Raw genomic sequence first — 24845 nt, 5'->3', positions numbered from 1 at the left:
AGGGTGCTGGGTTCAAGACCCGCACAAAAGCAACATCAAAATTTAAGAAAAAAGCTCATTCAATTACCTAAAAGCATTTCTAAGCGGGGTCGCCCCCTGACAGTGGTTTGCCGCCTGAATATGCATTGTAATGTGATATCTTGGAGAAAAATCTATAATTTTGTTAATCGGTCTTGGTTTAAGTATATATTTTAGTGGCGCAAACAAATCTATTTTTTTATCACTTTTGCTCTCGCTTCCGCACAAAGAACCAGACTGGAGGAAAAGTGGCCATCAAACCAAACCTAAACAAAAAGCACCAGTTTTGTATAAATGGATCGAAGTGGTAACCGTAGCCGCTATGTCAAAAGTACCGTTCTTCGAATCTGCTGTGAACAGTGTTGTCATTGAGAATTTTCAAAAAGCGGTCAATAGGGATTTTACTTTTATGCTACACTTCCACACAGAAGCGTGCCACAAACTTTGTGTAGCAAGACCGCACCAAAATTATACATTGAACTGATCCGTTAAAGTCAAGCTCTTAGCAATGCACCTTTTAATTGAATATAAGCTGTAAATCAATTTAAAAGGACTAATAAAAATTGAATTGAATAATTGAAACATTAAAAATTATAGAAAGAGTTGACATTTTTATTACAATTATCAGTCAATGCAAGCCAGAATATTGGTGCTAGCTTACATAGCCAACAATAATTTATAATGCCTTGTTATTAAAATATATACAGTCGTTAAATTTGGCTCGACCTAAATTATTGTCGCTATTTTTATAAAAATATATTTTGTTATATAACACCAAAAATCTAAATAGAAACTTAAAACGTTTTAGAAAATTCAGGAAAAGTCGGCGAATTTTCATGCAAATTTACAGCATTTCGGTAAGAATTTTTAAAATTTTTTTGAGAGATAACTTCTAAAAATTCTTACTGAAAGCTAAAAATTTGCATGAAAATTCGCGCAATTTCCCCGAATTTTCTAAAAAGTCTTAAGTGTTTATTTGGATTGTTGGTGTTATATAATAATACATATTTTTATAAAAATATCGAAAATAATGAAGGTCGAAGCAAAACTTAGTAAAAACTGAAAAAATCTAAGTGATGATGACTTTTGTAGATGAGTGTAGATATGGATGTGTGTTTGTATGAAAAATTTTAAGGTCACTTTATCTTACTTAAAAATGTGATTTAATTCGCCCCTTCCCAAATCGTGCTGGATCCGCCCCTGATTTGTATTATTATAATTTATATTTTTTTATAACTAAATGATTACTTAACACTCAAAACCATTCTTAGCTTTTAAGTTCATTAGAAAATCAAACTGGTTTAAGAAACAACAAATGCAAATACCTACATGAACACGTGCAGCTGCATTCACCCGTAAGTTTATAATTTGAAAGCTTTGACAGTGTCATAAAAACATCTTGAATATCTATGAACATATCTATACGTACATACGACTCATTAGTACATAAATAAATATGTTTGTATATGAAATCAAATATAATTCTATGAGTGACCAGCACAATTATCTAACAGCACGAAAAGAAACGCTCGCTTTTAAAAAAGCTTACAGAAACTATAATACATATACATACATAATAGGTGTTTGCTCTTTTAACCCACATATTTAATTTAGTCTTTTAGTTTTAGCAGTAAGTTCATCTAGTTTTAAAATAACAAATCTGATCTATTCAAACAGATGACCTTAATATGATTTAATATAACCAAGGAAGTATTGAAGATTTTCAGCACCGCCGATGGCACTGACCAGTCTGCATAAAAAGGTGGCCTACACGAGTTTGAAGTTGAAGCAGCACACTCGAAAACGAGGAAAGCATCAAAATTTACAGCAACATGCAAGATACTATGTTCGATCAAACCACTCCCCGAGGGTTTTTGGGAGTGTTATCAATGTTGTAGGTCCTTCGCCGGATATAGATTCGGATCTGCCGGTAGCAACCACCATTAAGATACAAGCCATCTCGGGAACGATTTAAAGTGATCACATTGAGGAACTTGGGGTCGGCAGAGCCTCGGCTGCTAAACAAACAGGATACGCCACGGGTATGTGAGGTTGACAATTGGATTGGAGAAGCTATAAACTGTGCAGGACACCCACTGAAAGGCTTGCGCTACACAAATTAGTCATATGGCTATTTTAGATGCCCCTTAAAACAGGCATACCTCGCGCGGGTATATTCTAAGCCTCTTAACGCGAAGGCGAAAATCATTGAATGAAATATAGCACTGTAAATGGCACAAATCCGAGATCGGCTTGTCTTCAAACCAAACTTGATAACCGTTATCGGAAAATCATTCAAATACATATCATTTATCTATCCTATTAGTAAACCATCCCAACATATAAATCAATATTATATAGCTTAACACACGATAACTGTAATAGAAGAAACAAATTTGAAACGAAATTAAGCCGCTTGGCCCACGGTTGGAGCGAATAAATTAGCCGAATAGAATAATTTGACAATTAAATAAATAATTCTTATTGTGACTTATGAAACGGCTCACGTACTAAAATTCTAAAAAAAACCAGGGACCCATTTATCCTTAATTGTTATTCTTCAAACGGAATACTAGAAAGCAACTGGTTCCATAAAAGAAGCCACCGCACCCAGTCCCACAAATGAAACCTGTTACAAAAACAGTTTTCAGAACAGTAACGGGTTACAAACAAGTAACAGGTTACAAAATGTAGCTGTTTCCGAAAAAGGAACCAGTTGCAGTTAACCATTTTTGCTGCAAAAGGAGTATCCGCAAACTATGAAAAAATTCGTGCAGCTTTAACTATCTTGATGAATTTTAAAGTTTTAGGTATTAAAAGCAAGCAACTGGTGTCAAATTTATATATTTATATATATAATAACACAGGCCGACAAGAAATTTGACCATAAACCAGACCATACTTTCCTAAAGGTTTCGATGCGCTGAATTCAAATCTGGATGCAGAATTGCTCTATCACGTCAGGATTTTGAGATACCCTAACCTAAATGTGCAAAAAACACCGTTTTTGCCTATTTTTGAGGTTATATATAAACGACAGATTTTTTTTTTTAAAGCACACATAGCATCTTAAAGAAGAAGTCTTTCTCTTGCGAATGGCGTTGAGTTTGTTGAAATGTCTTTTTTTTCGCTAAGATAGAGCAATTTAAAGTTTATAAATTTGCTAATTTTCCTATAGGTGAAAAACCACTGAATTAACGTATGTATGATGCAGTAGAACACATACCTCTTACGATAAGTCTACAAATTTCAAGCTTGAAGCCAATAGTTCAGATCGATCTTTTAGAAGATCAAGATCACGAATAAGGTCATCCAAAACTTTTTGGTCGAAAAGTTTTGGATTGTTCTCGCTTGATGAACCTTCAGAAAAACTCGTTGTTTCTTTCTCAGCCTCATCTATACTTTCAATTGAAACTACATTATTTTCTTCAAATCTTTCTATTTTTCCTTTCTTAGCAGGCGTTACACTCTCTACATTAGGATATTTCATTATTCTATTATTGGTCTTTTTTATTGCCACAGGGAGTTCTGTCGATTTGCATTTTACTTAACATTTTTATTAAAAATTTATTTAGTTTAAGATAAAATTATATATTAACTATAAGGTGACGTATGTATAGTGATGAGAAATAAATTTAAAATGATGTAAAATATATTTCAAGTTATGTAAAATTATAAGTTTTGCTTGAGCTTGTATTGTAACGAAACAAAATATAGAAATAACAATAAAACTCAACAAATCTATGTCCACTAACCCTTAAACTCACAAACCCTAAGTAAATCCAAAAAAATAAGTATCAGTAATGTTTCTAGATAGCGTTAGAAACAAAATTTATTATGTATAAGCTTGAAATTTGTAGACTTATCGTAAGAGGTGTGTGTTCTACTGCATCATACCTACGTTAATTCAGTGGTATTTCACCTATAGGAAAATTAGCAAATTTATAAACTTTAAATTGCTCTATCTTAGCGAAAAAAAAGATATTTGAGCAAACTCAACGCCATTCGTAAGAGAAAACCTTCTTCTTTAAGATGCTATGTGTGATTTTTAAAAAAAAATCTGTCGTTTATATATAACATCAAAAAATAGGCAAAAACGGTGTTTTTTGCACATTTAGGCTAGGATATCTCAAAATACTGACGTGATAGAGCAATTCTGCGCCCAGATTTGAATTCAGCGCATCGAAAACCTTTAGGAAGGTATGGTCTGGTTTATGGTCAAAAAAATCGGTCTCATTTTGTCGGCCTGTGTAATCGAACAACTTATTTTTGACAAAATGATATTTGGTTTCACCCAACTGATATTATCTGACGAAATAAATCAAAGTCAATGGAACCCTATAGTTCTGCAATAAATTTGTTTAAGTAGAAACCCCCTTTATTTTGAGACTTTTATTACAAGAGTCATATTTTCTTAGGTATGTAGCTTCAAATAAGCTCATCCTCAGCATTATTTGTTTGCCGCTGGAAGCCATTTTCCATATTATTTTCCCCTCCCCCACTTTCAAGCAAGTTCATAAAATAATTTTTTTTATTAAAATTTTCTTTACTTAATTTTAATTTTTGTGTCTTTTACTTTTCAAATAAGTTTATTTTTGCACATTAATTCGCCGGCATTTGAATCCGGCTTTTAGACATTTTGCTGTATGTCATTCTTTTAAATTTTATCGCTTTTTGTCTTTTCGACATTTAACGTATGCACATAATTTATGGAAGCCCACACCAAACAATACACCGAATGTTAATGAAGTGAGCAAAAATTCAAACAGACATACGCTTTACTAAACGAAACCACACAGCCATACACATCTACAATAACAATACAGTGGCGTGTGCATTATTCTTTTTATATTTTCAACTTGAAACTTTTTTGGCATAAATGTCAAATGAAGCACAAACAAACTGTTAGACATATTGGCAGGTAGGTGTTTGAATGTGACGCTAAGCACGCTAATATGCTAACCAATCACATACAGAACCATGTGCTTACTTAAGCGGCGGGCAAATCAGGTTTGTGTCTTAAGTCTTTTGTTATATGAGTTTTAACGGAAATCGTTATACAATTTTAGTTTTTCTTTATTATACTCAGCGTGCTTTGCACACAGAGTATATTAACTTTGATTGGATAACGGTTGGTTGTACAGGTATAAAGGAATCGAGATAGATATAGACTTCTATATATCAAAATCATCAGTATCGAAAAAAATTTGATTGAGCCATGTCCGTCCGTCCGCCCGTTAACACGATAACTTGAGTAACTATTGAGATATTTTCACCAAATTTGGTACGCGAGCTTATCTGGACCCAGAATATATTGGTATTGAAGATGAGCGAAATCGGATGATAACCATGCCCACTTTTAATATATATAAAACGTTTTGGAAAACTCGAAAAACCTGGTTATTTAGTAAATAATACACCTAGGATGTTGAAATTTGACGCGTGGACTGATATTGAGACTCTTGATAAAAATTTGAAAAATTTTTTTAAAATGGGCGTGGCACTGCCAACTTGTGGTAAAATCAATTTTACAAATATTATTAATCATAAATCAAAAATCGTTAAACCTATCGTAACAAAATTCGGCAGAGAGGTTGCCCTTACTATAAGGAAAGCTTTGAAGATAGATTAACGAAATCGGTTAAGGACCACGCCCACTTTTATATAAAAGAATTTTAAAAGGGTCGTGGACGAATAAAATAAGCTATATCTTAGCGAAAAAGAGCTTTGTATTAATAGAATTTTACTTTCTATATTGAATTATAACATTCAATTGGAAAACACTAAAGTTTTTGAAAATGGGTGTGGCAATGCCCTTTTTATGACTAAGCAATTTTCTATGTTTCGGGAGCCATAACTCGAAGAAAAACTAACATATCGTAATGAAATTGTGTACACATATTTTCCTTATAGCAGAAAACATTTCTAGTAAAAATGGACGGGATCGGTTAAAGACCACGGCAACTTAGATATAAAACAAGTTTAAAAGGGTCGTAGACTAGAATAATAAGCTATAACTTAGCAAGAAATAGTTTTGAATCAATAATATTTCACTTATCAAGTTTTATTGTAAGAGGAAATGGGGAGACGGGCGGTACCACATGTTATGTAGAAAAGTAATTTATCTGAAATGAAATGTACAATTGAAGCTTACGCTGAGTATATAAGTTTCGGTTACACCCGAACATAGACACCTTTACTTGTTTACTTTTATAATTGTTTTTTTTTTTTTGTTTGTTTAAAGTAAAAATTTAAGAATTGAATCACTCGGAATTTTTGTGAGTAACATTTTGGGAAAATATAAAAAATGTTTACATTCTTTTAGCTGTGCATCTTATTTATTCTCTATTCTTTTATGGCGGTGTGTAGCAATAAAGCTAACTGCAGCTAGTGCATGTGAATAGAAATATTATTCTCAGCAAATTTTTTGTCACACCGCAATTACATCATTGCTTGCCGGTATCGCGCCTAAGTCGTAATGCGCTATTTTCAAATTACTTGCACTGCATTTTACTATCGTTATTTGTGTCGTCTGTTTGTAATTAATGCGCAATTATTATTATTTACCATATAATTAAAACGTAACTCATTTAATGTGGATTCGTGAATGTAAGCGAACATAATGTAAGAATAAAAGTAAACGTATTAGGCTGCCTCAAATTATTTTTTTACACTGTTTCCATTTTCCAGCAGCCGTCGTGGTGTGATGGTAGCGTGCTCCGCCTACCACTCCAAAGGTCTTGGGTTTAAGTCCCGGGCAAAGCAACAATACAAACTTAGAAACAAAACTTCTCGATTAGAATAGAGCTTTTCTAAGCGGGGTCGCCCCTCTGTAGAGGTCTGCCAAACACTCCGAGTGTTTGTTTGCGATGAAAAACTTCTCAGTGTAAATTCATCTGCCTTGTAGATGCATGTGCGAATAAATATGTTTCTAGCTCAAAAATATGAATTTTACACACTTTATCACGCATATAGCATACGCGTTTTGTGTATGCATGCAACTGAGATCAACTGGTTAATTATACGAATTTTCATAAAAACTTGGTATTTTAAGAGCTTAATATATATGATACAGGGCGAATCTAGTACCAGGTGATGCTATTCCATTAGCTGGTTGCCTCTTCTTAATAATTTCCAAGCAGAGCCTTGGTTCATCAATGTGGCAGTTAATCGAGATCAATGCAAGTTTTCTTTTGACACCTTGTATAGATTAGCATTGATATAACATGTAAGAATAATAACAGTAATTTGGCACGATATAACTCTAGTCTGCTTTGTGTCACTTTGAATCCTTAAAAGTGCTGGGACCCATTGTTTCTGTAAAGGCATTTTTGTCCTTTATTCTATAGAAACTTGCAAACGATGTTTACGTAATTTCACATCAAGCTTAAAATTTGACAGTTGGCATATAGTAAAGTGCAACGCAAGAAAAAAAGCGGAAGATGGCGCACGAATTGAGATATTTTGGAAATTGCTGTAAATTAACGAATCTTGCGAAATGTTTCAAACAGAGAATAAATCAACATGTCTATATTTAGAAAACTTCAACTAAATTTCTGATACTGCATTGGAGCTTGAAGTAATTTTCCTGTGGAGCTAGAGACTTGAAAGTTCAAAAAAAGTTTAAAATTAATTGAATGTATTGAATTTATGTTGAGAAATGGCATTTTTGGAGTAGGAAGTTCTTCAACTGAGTTCTGAAATCAGGCTTTTTATATCAAATCTACAATATTGGCCATTCTGCGAAGAAAATCTGATTTAGTTTTCAAAAAATTTGCTGAGATAGGGTGTGTCTTTTCATAGCGACATCCGAAATAGGCTGATATTTCACACAACAATTGATGTACACGAGTCCTATCCCAAACTCATTAAAGGCTCACCGACTTAAATCATTTTCCCATCTAGAATAGAAAACCCTCACAAGGAAATTAGTTTAGCTAATAGAAATGTAGCTGACATACACATACATATTCAAATTATTCTTAAAGTTATATAGATTGCTCAGTTTATCGCTTTTTTAAATTCATATGCCGGACGGGGAGCGATTTTGCAGTTCTTCGTTGCCACACACGTCACCAAGTACTGTAACATCTGCCTTAGTTGACGGACAGGCTTAAGTACCTTATGATTATTTCTGACAGCAAGCTGTCATGGAAGCTTAATATGGAGGACAGCGTTACAAAAACTTCGGTTGCCTTGTATTGCTGTCGAGGGGCGATTGGCTAGCGCTGGGGGCTTTCTTCAAGGGTGGTATATTGTCTTTATCATTCCCGTCTATGACGTTCTGGTCTGGTGGAGGGCATTAGACACTTTTTCCACGGTCAAAAGGTTCGAATATGTGCAGTGATTAGCGATGGTTGGAGTAAGCGGGGATCTTTGTACAACACCTACACTGGCACTGAACACAATGTTAAACCTGTATCATGTGCAAAATGTCCGCAGCCCAGGCGGCTTTCAAATCTCCCAGCTCCGCCACCACGAGGTCGAGGGCCGCGAGGATTTTTTAACTCACTCGCGGTGACATCTTACTACTATTTGATAAAAAATGCCAGATCATTGATAATTGTCAGGCTGATCTCTTGAATAGAGAATTCCGCTGGTTACCTACTCTCTGCTTCTGGATAAGTTGGCCTCAAATCGACTAAGCACTTGGCAGAGCTAAGAGGGTTTACAAAAGCTCCTGTAATCTTAGTTATTAGATTGTTAACAGAGCACTGCCTTGTGCGAGTTCATGCGGTTCGCCTTCATATACTGGACAGAGCCCGCTGTGTAAGATGTATGGAGGACGACGAGGTCAAGCTTTTGCAAGGCTGAAACTTATATATCTCGGTCGGATCGTATTTGAATCTACGAAGGAAATTTCCATGATCGATGTGTGTCTCGTAGCTTTATAATTGCCACTCAGCGATTCGCTAAAAAAAGTCGACGCCAGTTTCATGGAGAGAGTACATTGTAATACAAAGAAGCAAGATACAGTTGTACAAGTGAGCTCTTCCTTAGATGGGCTGGGCACCTGCCACCCAACCTAACCTAACCTTACTTGAACATGGAGCATTTGTGTTATAATTACAATTTCTGGTAAGCAATGTTACCGTGATTATTAAGGCAGTTTACTAAGCTATACAGTGAGTAAAAACTATAAAGACGTGTCATATTTAGCTGAAAATACCCTAAGAAATTGAGAAGTAACTAATTTCGCTCGCGTATTTGTCACATCTGGCACAGCGCTCAAGATTCATATAACTGGAGTAAATAATTATATAATATTTAAAATGGTACGTTTAATAATGGCTGCCTGCGTGGTAGCGTTTTTTATACTCAGTTGAGCAGAGCTCACATATGTACATATATCAGAATAATCAGGATCGAAAAAAAATTTGATTGAGCCATGTCCGTCCGTCCGTCCGTTAACACGATAACTTGAGTAAATTTTGAGGTATCTTGATGAAATTTGGTATGTAGGTTCCTGAGCACTCATCTCAGATCGCTATTTAAAATGAACGATATCGGACTATAATCACGCCCACTTTTTCGATATCGAAAATTTCGAAAAACCCAAAAAGTGCGATAATTCATTACAAAAGACCGATAAAGCGACGAAACTTGGTAGATGAGTTGAACTTATGACGCAAAATAGAAAATTAGTAAAATTTTGGACAATGGGCGTGGCACCGCCCACTTTTAAAAGAAGGTAATTTAAAACCTTTGCAAGCTGTAATTTGGCAGTCGTTGAAGATATCATGATGAAATTTGGCAGGAACGTTACCCTTATTACTATATGTACGCTTAATAAAAATTAGCAAAATCGGAGAAGGACCACGCCCACTTTTAAAAAAAAATTTTTTTAAAGTAAAATTTTAACAAAAAATTTAATATCTTTACAGTATATAAGTAAATTATGTCAAGATTCAACTCCAGTAATGATATGGTGCAACAAAATACAAAAATAAAAGAAAATTTCAAAATGGGCGTGGCTCCGCCCTTTTTCATTTAATTTGTCTAGGATACTTTTAACGCCATAAGTCGAACAAAAATTAACCAATCCTTTTGAAATTTAGTAGGGGCATAGATTTTATGGCGTTAACTGTTTTCTGTGAAAATGGGCGAAATCGGTTGATGTGACGCCCAGTTTTTATACCCAGTCGTCCGTCTGTCCTTCCGCATGGCCGTTAACACGATAACTTGAGCAAAAATCGATATATCTTTACTAAACTCAGTTCACGTACTTATCTGAACTCACTTTATCTTGGTATGAAAAATGAACGAAATCCGACTATGACCACGCCCACTTTTTCGATATCGAAAATTACGAAAAATGAAAAAAATGCCATAATTCTATATCAAATACGAAAAAAGGGATGCAATATGGTAAGGTAATTGGATTGTTTTATTGACGCGAAATATAACTTTAGAAAAAACTTTATAAAATGGTTGTGACACCTACCATAATAACTAGAAGAAAATGAAAAAGTTCTGCAGGGCGAAATAAAAAACCCTTAAAATCTTGGCAGGTATTACATATATAAATAAATTAGCGGTATCCAACAGATGATGTTCTGGGTCACCCTGGTCCACATTTTGGTCGATATCTGGAAAACGCCTTCACATATACAACTACCACCACTCCCTTTTAAAACTCTCATTAATACCTTTAATTTGATACACATATCGTACAAACTCATTATAGAGTCACCCCTGATCCACCTTTATGGCGATATTTCGAAACGGCGTCCACCTATAGAACTAAGGCCCACTCCCTTTTAAAATACTCATTAACACCTTTCGTTTGATACCCATATTGTACAAACGCATTCTAGAGTCACCCCTGGTCCACCTTTATGGCGATATCTCGAAACGGCGTCCACCTATGGAACTAAGGATTACTCCCTTTTAAAATACTCATTAAAACCTTTCATTTGATACCCATATCGTACAAACAAATTCGAGAGTCAACCTTGATCCACCTTTATGGCGATATCCCTAAATGGCGTCCACCTATAGAACTATGGCCCACTCCCTCATAAAATACTCTTTAATGCCTTTCATTTGATACATATGTCATACAAACACATTCCAGGGTTTCCCTCGGTTCATTTTCCTACATTGTTATTTTCCCTTATGTTGTCACCATAGCTCTCAACTGAGTATGTAATGTTCGGTTACACCCGAACTTAACCTTCCTTACTTGTTTTTTTTTCAGTTAAGCGCCAAATACACGACACGAACATTTCCGCGAACATTCCCGTTATGTCATGTTTCTGTGACCTTTTCTGTCGTGTATGTATTTTGATTTTTGGCGAACATTTGCGCGAACTGTTCGTGCGTGTATGGCGAAATAGCTCACAATCGTAGTAATTTCTGAACGGAACAGACGTGCGCGGAAAAGTAAAATGGACAATAACAAGTAAGGAAGGTTAAGTTCGGGTGTAACCGAACATTACATACTCAGTTGAGAGCTATGGTGACAACACAAGGGAAAATAACCATGTAGGAAAATGAACCGAGGGAAACCCTGGAATGTGTTTATATGACATGTGTATCAAATGAAAGGCATTAAAGAGTATTTTATGAGGGAGTGGGCCATAGTTCTATAGGTGGACGCCATTTACGGATATAGCCATAAAGGTGGATCAGGGTTGACTCTAGAATGCGTTTGTACGATATGGGTATCAAATGAAAGGTATTAATGAGTATTTTAAAAGGGAGTAATCCTTAGTTCCATAGGTAGACGCCGTTTCGAGATATTGCCACAAAAGTTGGACCAGGGGTGACCCTAGAATTTGTTTGTACAATATGGGCATCAAACGAATGGTGTTAATGAGTATTTTAAAACGGAGTGGGCCTTAGTTCTATAGGTGGATGCCGTTTTGAAATATCGCCATAAAGGTGGACCAGGGGTGACTCTAGAATGTGTTTGTAAGATATGGGTATCAAATGAAAGGTGTTAATGAGCATTTTAAAAGGGAGTAATCCTTAGTTCCATAGGTGGACGCCGTTTCGAGATATCGCCATAGAGGTGGGCCAGGGGTGACTCTAGAATTCGTTTGTGCAATATGGGTATCAAGCGAAAGGAGTTAATGAGTATTTTAAGAGGGAGTGGGCCTTAGTTCTATAGGTGGACGCATTTTCGAGGTATCGCAATAAAGGTGGACCAGGGGTGACTCTAGACTTTGTTTGTACGATATGGGTATCAAACGAAAGGTGTTAATGAGTATTTTTAAAAGGGAGTGGGCCTTCGTTTTATAGGTGTTCGCCTCTTCGAGATATCGCCATAAAGGTGGACCAGGGGTGACTTTAGAATTTGTTTGTATGATATGGGTATCAAATGAAAGGTGTTAATGATTATTTTAAAAGGGCGTGGGGCTTAGTTCTATAGGTGGACCCCTTTTCGAGTTATCGCCATAAAGGTGGACCAAGGGTGACTCGAGAATTCGTATGTGCAATATGGGTATCAAACGAAAGGAGTTAATGAGTATTTGAAGAGGGAGTGGGCCTTAGTTCTATAGGTGGACGCCTTTTCGAGATATCGCCATAAAGGTGGACCAGGGGTGACTCTAGAATGCGTTTGTACGATATGGGTATCAAATGAAAGGTGTTAATGAGTATTTTAAGAGGGAGTGGGCCTTAGTTCCATAGGTGGACGCCGTTTCGAGATATCGCCATAAAGGTGGGCCAGGGGTGACTCTAGAATTTGTTTGTGCAATATGGGTATCAAACGAAAGGAGTTAATGAGTATTTTAAGAGGGAGTGGGCTTTTCTGGACCAGGGGTGACTCTTGACTTTGTTTGTACGATATGGGTATCAAATGAAAGGTGTTAATGAGTATTTTAAAAGGGAGTAATCCTTAGTTCCATAGGTGGACGCCGTTTCGAGATATCGCCATAAAGGTGGGCCAGGGGTGACTCTAGAATTCGTTTGTGCAATATGGGTATCAAACGAAAGGATTTAATGAGTATTTTAAGAGGGAGTGGGCCTTTCTGGACCAGGGGTGACCCTAGAATTTGTTTGCAAAATATGGGCATCAAACGAAAGGTGTTAATGAGTATTTTAAAAGGGAGTGGGCCTTCGTTCTATAGGTGTTCGCCTTTTCGAGGTATCGCCATAAAGGTGGATCAGGGGTGACTCTAGAATGAGTTTGTACGATATGGGTATCAAATTAAAGGTATTAATGAGAGTTTTAAAAGGGAGTGGTGCTAGTTGTATATGTGAAGGCGTTTTCCAGATATCGACCAAAATGTGGACCAGGGTGACCCAGAACATCATCTGTTGGATACCGCTAATTTATTTATATATGTAATACCTGCCAAGATTTTAAGGGTTTTTCATTTCGCCCTGCAGAACTTTTTCATTTTCTTCTAGTTAATATGGTAGGTGTCACAACCATTTTATAAAGTTTTTTCTAAAGTTATATTTCGCGTCAATAAAACAATCCAATTACCTTACCATATTTCATCCCTTTTTTCGTATTTGGTATAGAATTATTGCATTTTTTTCATTTTTCGTAATTTTCGATATCGAAAAAGTGGGCGTGGTCATAGTCGGATTTCGTTCATTTTTCATACCAAGATAAAGTGAGTTCAGATAAGTACGTGAACTGAGTTTAGTAAAGATATATCGATTTTTGCTCAAGTTATCGTGTTAACGGCCATGCGGAAGGACAGACGGACGACTGTGTATAAAAACTGGGCGTCACATCAACCGATTTCGCCCATTTTCACAGAAAACAGTTAACGCCATAAAACCTATGCCCCTACCAAATTTCAAAAGGATTGGTTAATTTTTGTTCGACTTATGGCGTTAAAAGTATCCTAGACAAATTAAATGAAAAAGGGCGGAGCCACGCCCATTTTTAAATTTTCTTTTATTTTTGTATTTTGTTGCACCATATCATTACTGGAGTTGAATCTTGACATAATTTACTTATATACTGTAAAGATATTAAATTTTTTGTTAAAATTTTACTTTAAAAAAATTTTTTTTTAAAAGTGGGCGTGGTCCTTCTCCGATTTTGCTAATTTTTATTAAGCGTACATATAGTAATAAGAGTAACGTTCCTGCCAAATTTCATCATGATATCTTCAACGACTGCCAAATTACAGCTTGCAAAGGTTTTAAATTACCTTCTTTTAAAAGTGGGCGGTGCCACGCCCATTGTCCAAAATTTTACTAATTTTCTATTTTGCGTCATAAGTTCAACTCATCTACCAAGTTTCGTCGCTTTATCGGTCTTTTGTAATGAATTATCGCACTTTTTCGGTTTTTCGAAATTTTCGATATCGAAAAAGTGCGCGTAGTTATAGTCCGATATCGCTCATTTTAAATAGCGATCTGAGATGAGTGCTCAGGAACCTACATACCAAAAAAGATACCTCAAAATTTACTCAAGTTATCGTGTTAACGGACGGACGGACGGACGGACGGACATGGCTCAATCAAATTTTTTTCGATCCTGATTATTTTGATATATGGAAGTCTATATCTATCTCGATTCCTTTATATATGTACAACCAACCGTTATCCAATCAAACTTAATATACTCTGTGAGCTCTGCTCAACTGAGTATAAAAATTTCTGAGTGAATTTATTGAAACCATTCTTTGCACCAAATTCTTTTTTTGCGATCTTCTCTCTTTTTTTTACGCTTAATTGCCACATCGAGCAATATTGCTGCAGCACAATTGTTGTCCGTATTCATGACTGTCTGAAAGAGAACTAATGTTCGGCCAAAAGTTCGTATGGTGTATGGCCAAAGCTGCGAACCAGATTGCGGAATGTTCGCGGAAATGTTCGTGTCGTGTATTTGGCGCTTTAGAAAAACGTTTTTTTAAGCAGGGTCGCCCCTCGATTGTGGATGGTAAAGAATCCGAGTGTATTTCTGCCATGAAAAGCTTCTCAGTGAAAATCATCTGCTTTGCAGTTGCGTTCAGAGTCGGCATAAAAAATGTAGGTCCTACCCCACCAAGTTTTAGGAAAAATTAAAAGGAGCACGATACAAATTTGGAGAGAAGCTCGGCCTAAAATCTCTTTGGTGGTTATCGCAACTTGTATTTATTCCTCACTTTTGCTTTTAACTTCGATATTGTTTTCACTTAAATTTATTTTTGTTTATTTTTAACTCAGTTTTATTTAATCTAAACTTTATTTGTTAAATCATCTTTGATTTAATATTTCTACATTACAGTCCAGTCAAATTACTTCAGTTTTAGTTTTTGTACACGCACATTGCCGCTCTAATATGTTTTACTCCATTATCATTACAATTATTTTCGGCACACTTCATTAACCACATTATTTTAAGTGAATATCACTAAATTTGGGGCTTCGTTTAATTGATCAATTACCCCTTCACATCCCTCACACATACTCTATATATATGTACATTAGCTTCACTTACTTTTCCTTGTCATATCTAATTTTTCAAAAACTTGATTTGTTATTCTATTCTCTTTCCTCACAATTATCTAACACAGAACAGTCTGCTTGTGTATCAACCGCCAACTTGTTTTCGTCTAAATCCAAAAATCCGATCTACAACTAAACCAAAAATATATCTATGCCGCTTTGACTTTTTTATCGCCTGTTGCTCAAATCGAAACTAAAAGTTGTTGCCGCCAACTGAAAAGCTTAAAGCACCGCAAAGCTAAATGAATTGTAAATTCAATGGAATGAGTCATTGAGTTGATTTTGGTTCGTGTATTTCAAGTAATTGAGTAACACGTTTTTGAATGAAAATGACTCAAAAAATGCTAATATGTTTTATGTTTAAAAAATATTTGCTCGCCATATGCAACAAAGGTTTATAACATAAATCGGTGTTCACATTCTATTGAATTGACTACATGCATTGATGAAAATATTGACTTCGTGTGATGGGGTGCGGTTGTACCGCTTGGTAGCTACACGGTTATAAATTACAGCCTAAAACTAAAAATTTGTTTTACTACATATATCACCAAACCAAATTTGGTATACAATTTGTATACTAGGTTTCTTGTAAATTAATGCGCAAAACTTGGGTTCCGTTTAAAATCACAGAAGTCTAAGGTTGTATTCAAAACAAGTAAGGAAGGCTAAGTTCGGGTGTAACCGAACATTACATACTCAGTTGAGAGCTATGGAGACAAAATAAGGAAAATCACCATGTAGGAAAATGAACCTAGGGTAACCCTGGAATGTGGTTGTATGACATGTGTATCAAATGGAAGGTATTAAAGAGTATTTTAAGAGAGAGTAGGCCATAGTTCTATGGATGGACGCCATTTAGGGATATCGCCATAAAGGTGGACCAGGGCTGACTCTAGAATTTGCTTGTACGATATGGGTATCAAATGAAAGGTGTTACTGAGCATTTTAAGAGGGAGCGGGCCTTAGGTCTATCGGTGGACGCCTTTTCGAGATATCGCCATTAAGGTGGGCCAGGGGTGACTCTAGAATGTGTTTGTACGATATGGGTATCAAATGAAAGGTGGTAATGAGTATTTTCAAAGGGAGTGATCCTTAGTTCCATAGGTGGACGCCGTTTCGAGATATCGCCATAAAGGTGGACCAGGGGTGACTCCAGAATGTGTTTGTACGATATGGGAACCAATAGAATGTGTTTTTACTGAGCATTTTAAAAGGGAGTGGGCATTAGGTCTATAGGTGGACGCCTTTTCGAAATAACGCCATTAGGGTGGGCCAGGGGTGACTCTAGAATGTGTTTTTACGATATGCGTATCAAATGAAAGGTGGTAATGAGTATTTTAAAAGGGAGTAATGCTTAGTTCTATAGGTGGAAGCCTTTTCGAGTTATCGCCATAAAGGTGGACCAGGGATGACTCTAGAATGTTTGTACGATATGGGTATCAAACGAAAGGCGTTACTGAGCATTTTAAGAGGGAGTGGGCATTAGGTCCTATGGGTGGACGCCTTTGTCGCAATTAGGGTGGGCCAGGGGTGACTCTAGAATGTATGTACGATATGGGTATCAAACGAAAGGTGTTACTGAGCATTTTAAAAGGGAGTGGGCATTAGGTCTATAGGTGGACGCCTTTTCCAAATATCGCCATTAGGGTGGGCCAGGGGTGACTCTAGAATGTGTTTTTACGATATGCGTATCAAATGAAAGGTGGTAATGAGTATTTTAAAAGGGAGTAATGCTTAGTTCTATAGGTGGAAGCCTTTTCGAGATATCGCCGTAAAGATGGACCAGGGGTGACTCTAGAATGCGTTTGTACGATATGGGTATCAAACGAAAGGTGTTACTGAGCATTTTAAGAGGGAGTGGGCATTAGGTCCTATGGGTGGACGCCTTTTCGAGATATCGCCATTAGGGTGGGCCAGGGGTGACTCTAGAATGTGTTTGTACGATATGGGTATCAAACGAAAGGTGTTACTGAGCATTTTAAGAGGGAGTGGGCATTAGGTCTATAGGTGGACGCCTTTTCGAGATATCGCCATTAGGGTGGGCCAGGGGTGACTCTAGAATGTTTGTACGATATGGGTATCAAACGAAAGGTGTTACTGAGCATTTTAAGAGGGAGTGGGCATTAGGTCTATAGGTGGACGCCTTTTCGAGATATCGCCATTAGGGTGGGCCAGGGGTGACTCTAGAATGTTTGTACGATATGGGTATCAAACGAAAGGTGTTACTGAGCATTTTAAGAGGGAGTAGGCATTAGGTCTATAGGTGGACACCTTTTCGAGATATCGCCATTAGGGTGGGCCAGGGGTGACTCTAGAATGTTTGTACGATATGGGTATCAAACGAAAGGTGTTACTGAGCATTTTAGGAGGGAGTGGGCATTAGGTCTATAGGTGGACGCCTTTTCGATATATCGCCATAAGGGTGGGCCAGGGGTGACTCTAGAATGTTTGTACGATATGGGTATCAAACGAAAGGTGTTACTGAGCATTTTAAAGAGGGAGTGGGCACTAGGTCTATAGGTGGACGCCTTTTTGAGATATCGCCATTAGGGTGTGCCAGGGGTGACTCTAGAATGTTTGTACGATATGGGTAAATAACGAAAGGTGCTACTGAGCATTTTAAAAGGGAGTGGGCATTAGGTCTATAGGTGGACGCCTTTTCGAGATATCGCCATTAGGGTGGGCCAGGGGTGACTCTAGAATGTGTTTGTACGAGATGGATATCAAATGAAAGGTATTAATGAGGGTTTTAAAAGCGAGTGGCCCTTAGATGTATATGTGAAGGCGTTTTCGCGATATCGACCAAAATATGGACCAGGTGATCCAGAAAATCATCTGTCGGGTACTGCTAATTTATTTATATATGCAATACCACTAACAGTATTCCTGCCAAGATTCCAAACGCTGTTGATTTCACCTTGTAGAACTTTTTCATTTTCTTCTACTTAAAATAATAAATTTTTAAATAAACTGATTTGAGAATTGATTAGGAATGACATTATCATTTGCTATTGGTAATTCGTTTGGAAATATTTTCTTTAAAGCAGTCAGGGAATCCTTGTATTCGGTCCTGTGAAATACAAGCAAAAACCTCTGCTGAAACATTTTAATGTAACCAGATTTGAAAATGTAACTTTTAATTGAATTGCCCGTATGAAATATTTCTTAAAATTTGGAAAAGAGCAATGTTATTTAAAAACAAGTAAGGAAGGTTAAGTTCGGGTGTAACCGAACCTTACATACTCAGTTGAGAGCTTTGGAGACAGCATAAGGGAAAATAACAATGTAGGAAAATGAACCGAGGGAAACCCTGGAAAGTGTTTGTATGACATATGTATGTATCAAATGAAAGGCATTAAAGAGTATTTTATGAGGGAGTGGGCCATAGTTCTATAGGTGGACGCCATTTAGGGATATCGCCATAAAGGTGGATCAGGGTTGACTCTCGAATTTGTTTGTACGATATGGGTATCAAATGAAAGGTTTTAATGAGTATTTTAAAAGGGAGTAATCCTTAGTTCCATAGGTGGACGCCGTTTCGAGATATCGCCATAAAGGTGGACCAGGGGTGACTCTAGAATGCGTTTGTACAATATGGGTATCAAACGAAAGGTGTTAATGAGTATTTTAAAAGGGAGTGGGCCTTAGTTCTATAGGTGGACGCCGTTTCGAAATATCACCATAAAGGTGGACCAGGGGTGACTCTAGAATGTGTTTGTACGATATTGGTATCAAATTAAAGGTATTAATGAGAGTTTTAAAAGGGAGTGGTGGTAGTTGTATATGTCAAGGCGTTTTCCAGATATCGACCAAAATGTGGACCAGGGTGACCCAGAACATCATCTGTTGGATACCGCTAATTTATTTATATATGTAATACCTGCCAAGATTTCAAGGGTTTTTATATCGCCCTGCAGAACTTTTTCATTTTCTTCTACTTAATATGGTAGGTGTCACAACCATTTTACAAAGTTTTTTCCAAAGTTATATTTTGCGTCAATAAACCAATCCAATTACCATGTTTCATCCCTTTTTTCGTATTTGGTATAGAATTATGGCATTTTTTTCATTTTTCGTAATTTTCGATATCGATAAAGTGGGCGTGGTTATGGTCGGATTTCGGCCGTTTTTTATACCAAGATAAAGTGAGTTCAGATAAGTACGTGGACTAAGTTTAGTAAAGATATATCGGTTTTTGCTCAAGTTATTGTGTTAACGGCCGAGAGGAAGGCCAGACGGTGGACTGTGTATAAAAACTGGGCGTGGCTTCCACCGATTTCGCCCATTTTCACAGAAAACAGTTACCGTCATAGAATCCCCTACCAAATTAAAGAAGGATTGGTAAATTTTTGTTCGACTTATGGCATTAAAAGTATTCTAGACAAACTAAATGAAAATGGGCGGAGCCACGCCCATTTTGAAATTTTCTTTTATTTTTGTATTTTGTTGCATCATATCATTACTGGAGTTGAATTTTGACTTAATTTACTTATATACAGTAAAGATATTAAATTTTTTGTTAAAATTTGAATTTAAAAAATTTTTTTTTTTCTAAAGTGGGCGTGTTCTTTATCCAATTTTGCTAATTTTTATTTAGCACATATATAGTAATAGTAGTAACGTTCCTGCCAAATTTCATCATTATATCTTCAACGACTGCCAAATTACAGCTTGCAAAACTTTTAAATTACCTTCTTGTAAAAGTGGGCGGTGCCATGCCCATTGTCCAAAATCTTACTAATTTTCTATTCTGCGTCATAACGTCAACCCATCTACCAAGTTTCATCGCTTTATCCGCCTTTGGCAATGAATTATCGCATTTTTTCAGGTTTTCGAAATTTTCGATATCGAGAAAATGGGCGTGGTTATAGTCCGATATCGTTCATTTTAAATAGCGATATGAGATGAGTGCCCAGGAATCTACATACCAAATTTCATCAAGATACCTCAAAATTTACTCAAGTTATCGTGTTAACGGACAGACGGACGGACGGACATGGCTCAATCAAATTTTTTTTCGATACTGATGATTTTGATATATGGAAGTCTATATCTATCTCGATTCCTTTATACCTGTACAACCAACCGTTATCCAATCAAAGTAAATATACTCTGTGAGCTCTGCTCAACTGAGTATAAAAAAAGAAAAATTCTACAGTCCGTCGGCACGTTTCGAATGGAAAATCTTTGTATCAAAGTCTGCGCTCTACCTTCTGAGCTATCATAACTGGTTTTGTTTTAAAAACCATAATTCTATACAAGTTTCTACTTTTAGATTCTTTAAACTTTTTTTGGTTTTGCTTAAAAAATTTTTGAGATGTTATGCTTATTGTGCAAATAATTCAAAATTTAAAATAAAGAACATTAAAAAATGGAAGTGGTAGACCGGAGGTTTCCAACTTGGTACAAACAAGTTTTAAAAATATATTCATTTTGTTTTGTTTTTAGAGGAAAAACTAAGACCTAACACTAACTCTGAGATCCATTTAGCAGCCATGGCGTTACAGGCTTACCTGGGAACGCTAACACAGTTTCATAGGACAAATAAGAAGAAGTTTGTATGGGGTTCCGATAACACAATAGAGGTTTAAACAAAAAAAGATCATACCAGATTCCAACTTTGCGAAACACATGGTCGAATTTAAATGTTACACATCAACCATCAATAAAACAGCCAAGGTCCGTCACGTACAATCAAAAGGCCGACGCCTGAACGTACTGGAAAACATGGAAATCCTACAAACAGAAAATATTCGACAGCAGAATAATTAAACACAATTTCTGACACAATATTTGAACCTTTAAAACTTGCCTACATTAAACAAAACTATGACACAGGCACAACAAACATCATTCAACAAATAAACACAAAATAATAAATGAAACAACACAATAAACACACAAAAAGGCTCAAACCACTAAAATTACTGGCTTCTATCAGCCATATGTAACCACTAAAATTGAACTGTGAAAATCACACCTGTTTCTAAATGAACACATACAAACATCCAACAATACCTGCTCATGTAGTGCCAACTATAAATACAACACACGTTACAACAGATAAGAACGAAAAACTACACTAAAACAAACCAAATTTAACAAGGGATGACGGAACATCGTTCCAATATACATGAATTTGGAAAATTCCTTAAAGCGATGAAAATTTAAAATGTAGGCTTATATTTTTTACCATGTAGTCTGAGTTGAAATATCCCTGTCAAGCGTCGTGTGCAAAAGATTGAAGCCCACCGAGAATCGACTGATTGGATCTTATCGGTGCGGCTTTAGACTTGGTAAATCTCCCATCTACCAGATTTTCACAATGCGCCAAGTCTTGGAAAAACCCGCGAAAAAAGAATTGACACACATCACCTCTTTGTCGATTTTAAAGCCGCCTTCGACAGCAAAAAAGGAGGCGCCTTTTTGCCGCTATGTCTGAATGTCAGCAGTGCAAAATCTCTTTGAGCAACACCATCAGCTTAGTCAGAATTGCGAAGAACTTTTCCGATTCGTTCGAAACTAAAGGCGGTTTGATTTATACAATTTGAGGCTGGACTGGAACAATATTCTATAAAAGCGTGAAATTACTGGAATTGATATCATCGGCCTGAAAAACCGCGACGTAAGTTCTGCTTACTCCAAAATAGAAAAGAAGCAGAAAAGATGGGTTTGGTGATGAATGAAAACAACCAACAAGCATATAGTACAACAAAAAGGTCGCTAAAAACCTTCGATAAATAATTGTTTGCCGGTTATTTACAAATCGTCGCTGCGCTCACAAAAACAGTTATGTGTTTTTCAGTAACTTTTCAGGAGATCAAAAAAACTTATTTCTTGTGTCCATTTGCAAAATTTTGCAGATGTATATTTTAAATATTTTATGGAAAGTATGTTATTGATGTGTGAAGGAAAAAATTATGGTTTTTAACCCATTACGACGTGATAAATATTTGCGCCGTTTTATAGCACATAGATGCTTTCAAACATGATTCAAGTTTTCTTTTCTTCTTTTTCCCTACGGAGATTACCCCTTAAACCCCTGGGAGGTGTAGCTTCATCAATCAGACGTCTGTTGGGATGCCAAGGTTTCTACGTATTCAACAGGAACTGTTTGGTTAGCATTTCATTTCTCTCCCTGATGGGGAGTATTCTCGCCTCATTATGTGAATGGTGTTCTGGGGACAAAAGAAGATAACCCGTGGCGGTTCTGAGGGTAGTATTTTGGCAGGCCTGAGCTTCTTCCAGTGTACCACGCGTACCATGCAATCGGCTGGCCAATTGCTTTGTAAGTATTAATGAGCGTTTCTTCTTTGGTTTTGCCCCAAGTGCTGCCGGAAAGAGATTTGAGGATTTTATTACGGCTCTGGATTTTCGATACAATTGCGGTTGCATGCTCTCCAAAATGTAGATCCTGATCGAACATCACACCCAAGATTTTAGGGTGTAAGACAGTCGGTAGCGTAATGCCGATGTCGGGATCAAGTAGATTATTTTGCACTGAGTTGTCGGTGGTTCTTTGCTGGCAAACGGTGTAAAAGGTGGCAGGGACCTAAAAGTATGTTTCTCTGACCTACTCGTGTGCTAGTGCCGGAAAGAGGGGGAGAAGACGAGGCGGGGGCTGATGCTCGGCACTGCTACCGAATCTACTACGGAGATTGCAGTTATGAGTAGGAGCGGCCGTATGAGCTGGTGGCGCCATGCTTGCTGATCAGCGGGACAGCTAGAAGGTAGTGGGGGCGCTACGGCGCAGGCTACGGGACACCCTTGGGCGTAAACAGCAAGGAGCCACAAAAATGTATAAAAGTTACGATGACTTCGGGTTTTGGGGTCTAGCCCAGAACATTCTGTCCGATGCAACCATTCCTTGCACGTAACACAATGGCAAGATTGTGGCCGTCCTAAAAGGATTATTTTCCGCCAACGCAGCAAAACCATTTCTCTGGACCGTGGTCAGGTATATGTCCCGGATTGGATTCGATATCCTCTCGGAGCAGGAGAATATGGCACAGTCCCGATGCATGGATCTGCTGAGAGGAGGATGAAAAAAACACATAACTGTTTGTTAGCGCTGATAAAAAATAAATAAATGTAAGGCACGATAACCTCCGAAGAGATTTTAGGCGGAGCTTATCTTCCAATTTGAGTCGTGCTCCTCTTGTTTTTTTCCTACAAATTGGCGGGACGTGACCTACTTGTTTTATTCCGACTTGGAACGGAATCTGCAATGCAGATGAGTTTTCACTGAGAGCTCTCATGGCAGAAATACACTCGGAATGCTTGCCAAACACTGCCGAGGGGCGACACCGTTTAGAAAAATTTTCTTCTACTTAAAAAAAAACTTGTTTCTAAAGTTTTCATGTTTCTTAAATTGTATTAAATTTATAACAAAAAATATTATTTTCGCAAAACTCCGTAAAAAGAGAATCGCAGTCTAGTACCTGCACAACCACTTACTATACCTAACCTTAAGACCCAATGAAATACATTATATAATACATCATATTCCAAACTCGGTCAGGCTAGAATCACGTACTACACCTTGCCCTTAACACACTATCAGATATATGATGGAATTGCACAATTTAGGGATGTGAACAACCTTCATTGAAAAACCGAACTTCCGAATTACAGCTATGGGATGTAATTACAACCTCTTCGTCACATCGAATCAAGGTGTCCATTCGCTTCTACCACATAATGTCTCAGCTACTATTCAAATTTACAAAATCCGATCCCACCGTTTAGCATAGCTTAAAGCAATTTCAAACGTTTCAAAAAGAATTAGAGACGCCGCACTGAAACGTCTATTTTTGTCGAGTGTTGCACCCTCCTTTGCCGAATCATAGGCCTTTTCCTTTCTATCCCTTTATTACCGGGAACCCCGCAGGGGTTAGCTTTCATATTATTTAATGTTCGTGGCATTTCTCGTTAAATTTATTTAACTCGTTTGAATTATCCAGCTGGGTATATACAGGCAGTGCTGCAATTCACTTTCGAGTAAAATTGCGTGTTGTGCCCGGAAACTTTAAATAAGCTTAACCCGCATTTTTATTTTATTTATTTATTTATTTAAGTTGAGCCTTTGAATTTATAGATTCTTACAGACTATATTATGCAAATTTTTATATTAACTTAATCCTAAGAAAAATAAGATCTTAAATTGTTAATTAAGGCAGCGTAGGGAAAAGTGTAATCAGCACCTGAGAAGTTAAAAAACGTATTCAGATCAGCACAAGCCCTAGAAATAACTAGGAGCCTTTACACCATAAATAGTTCTGGAAAACCCAATTTTTAAGGGTTCAAACTGTCGGAGGTATTTGCATTGGATTTACAAGTACTTACCTAACTTAGTGACAGCTCACTCATCACATCCTAAATACTATACACTTAAAACAGCCGTAAAAATAAAACTACGCATA

At 36.9% G+C, this 24845-nt stretch overlaps 1 protein-coding gene across 2 annotated transcripts in view; it reads right to left on the bottom strand.

Annotated features, from left to right (window-relative positions):
* The window catches only part of yellow-b (L-dopachrome tautomerase yellow-b), a 47139-nt gene extending 31523 nt beyond the window's left edge, over positions 1 to 15616 (bottom strand). Inside the window, exon 1 of one of the 2 annotated variants that reach the window (XM_067766799.1) lies at positions 15413 to 15616. The gene's annotated coding sequence lies outside the window, so the exon portion shown is untranslated. Of the gene's footprint in view, positions 1 to 14668; positions 14693 to 15412 lie in introns of those variants that run through there. The other variant, XM_067766800.1, reaches the window with a different exon arrangement.
* Positions 15617 to 24845: the final 9229 nt, after the last annotated feature.

Source organism: Eurosta solidaginis, chromosome 2 (genome assembly GCF_040869045.1).
Source record: "Eurosta solidaginis isolate ZX-2024a chromosome 2, ASM4086904v1, whole genome shotgun sequence".
NCBI classification, from domain to species: Eukaryota; Metazoa; Arthropoda; class Insecta; order Diptera; family Tephritidae; genus Eurosta; species Eurosta solidaginis.
The sequence above is the reverse complement of the archived record's forward strand: the minus strand, read 5'-3'. Positions and strand labels throughout refer to the sequence as shown.